Here is a 2,362-nt window from a genome sequence, read left to right on the forward strand (position 1 = left end):
GCATAGGGATACATTGGGATGCATAGGGATACATTGGGATGCATAGGGATACATTGGGATGCATAGGGATACATTGGGATGCATAGGGATACATTGGGATGCATAGGGATACATTGGGATACATAGGGATACATTGGGATGCATAGGGATACATTGGGATGCATAGGGATACATTGGGATGCATAGGGATACATTGGGATACATAGGGATACATAGGGATGTATAGGGATACATTGGGATGCATAGGGATGCATAGGGATACATTGGGATGCATAGGGATGCATAGGGTTACATAGAGATACATAGGGATACATTGGGATGCATAGGGATACATAGGGATACATTGGGATACATAGGGATACATTGGGATGCATAGGGATACATTGGGATACATAGGGATACATTGGAATGCATTTTGGGTCCGGAAACAGTCTGGTCCGGTCTGGAGGTGGTGTGAATGGGCCCTGAGCGCTTGTTCACACCATGTCCGGATCATGTCCAAACCGGAACAGTTTGTTCCCGGACCAACAAAGCATCCCAATGTATCCCTATAGTGATTGTCACTCATCCTCATAGTTGGAGCCGACGTGTGACAATGAAACTGTCACACGTCGGCTCAATAGATCGGGAAGTGAGCGAACACATACCATAACTCACTGAAAGCGCATCAAAAATGCATGTACGTGTGTTTTTCATGTGCTTCCATTGAAGCCTACGGGGCCACAAATGCACTACGCATGACCCATTGGAGCACCAGCACCTTTCCAAAAATCACCCTGCACCATGTGACATTCATGTGAACAGGTACCATTAAAAAAAGAACGCCAAGGTTTGTTAAAACCAACCATTGCAGCGGGGCTAGTCCGGCACTGCAAGGGTTAAGTGCTCATTTTGGCTTAGGGATGAAAACAAAGCAGATATACTCGCTCGATCCTCGTTCCCGCCTGCCTGCTAGACCGGTCCAACCAGCCTGTTCTCCCCTAGGCTCCAGAGGTCTGAGGACCCGTGATGTCACCACGTGCAATGCAGGAACATACTTTCTTTATCTCTGCCCCTAGACCAAAACGAGCGCTTACTCCTGCACTGCAAGGGTTACATTTTACGAATCCTTCTTTAAGCATCACGTGATTTTCATGGCCGCGCGGTGCAGAGCCTCGGCAGACGCAGAACAAATCACACTAGCGTGAACGACGGGGGGGTGTCTGTGCCTCCGTACAGACCTGGGCTGCCATGGCTAAACAACGCAGGAGCTTGTGCACGTGCAACGCTCTGCAGCTATCCATGCAAAAATGTGAGAACGCACAACTGTTTTGTTTTTTAATGAATGTGACATTTTTTGTAAAAGGTAGACTACGCCTTTAACGCTCGAGCGGAGCAATAAATCTCTAATGACGGAACCCTGTGCTACATTATGACTTATTCAAGGTCAGGGAGGGGAGAGCCTGCAGGTTTATACATGCCGAGAGCATTGCAAGCTGCCAAGGCCGCACACACACACAACCTCTGCTGTCTTGTTTTCAGTCTTCCTCCTCGCATGCAATGGGTGGCCATAGCCTATCAGCCAGCTCTATAACATGCAGGCCTGTCCTGCAGAAGTGTTATCCCAGCTGGCCCTGTTAGTGCACAGGAGTAGGAGGAGGGGGCCCGCCCGCTGTCTGCTGACTGCACCGCTACCTGTCCTGCAAGACTCCTCATCCCTTCTAATGTGTTTAAAGTCAGCGTGTCCTGGGATTGGTCTGGCGTGTCAGCGGCTCACTTGAAGGATTATTGAGTGTAGCAGGAACAGCAGGTGCCGGGGGAATATATTAAGCTGCAGACATAAAGGGCAAGGGCTGGTTTTATTTTTACTCCTGTTTGGCGAAAGCTGACCTTTTCCCCGCTGGTGAGGGGGAGCTGCTGCCGGCTGCTTGTCGCCTAAGGTCATATGCACGGAACACAATGGAGGGAAACAACAAAATGCTGGAAGACAAGGCCTCCAGGATCCCAGGTGAGCCCCCGAGAACCCTCTTTTGTATGTGTGTGTATCGGTGACCCCCGATATTGTGCTGTTGTTGTCTGGCCTACTGTGCAAAAGTGTCTGTCTGAGAAACCTGCTATATACTGAGCATAGGGTGAGCCAGGTGTTGCCCATAGCAACCGATTAGTGAGTCACTTTTGGCAACCGTCTGTAGAAAAACTAATGGCAAACTGGATTGGGGTGCTACAGGGATTGTTTGCGTGCAAATGGTCATGGGATGAGATATGCGAGTCATTTTAAAAACTGTTTGTTTACCTCCATTAGGCCTACTTGGCAAAGTTATACCGGAGACCTGAATGTATTTACCCCCCCCCCCCCCGCTGGGCGCCCCCCCGCACGCCAGCC

The sequence above is a fragment of the Nanorana parkeri genome, unplaced genomic scaffold (genome assembly GCF_000935625.1).
Source record: "Nanorana parkeri isolate BGI_ZX_2015 unplaced genomic scaffold, ASM93562v1 scaffold1291, whole genome shotgun sequence".
Lineage (NCBI taxonomy): Eukaryota > Metazoa > Chordata > Amphibia > Anura > Dicroglossidae > Nanorana > Nanorana parkeri.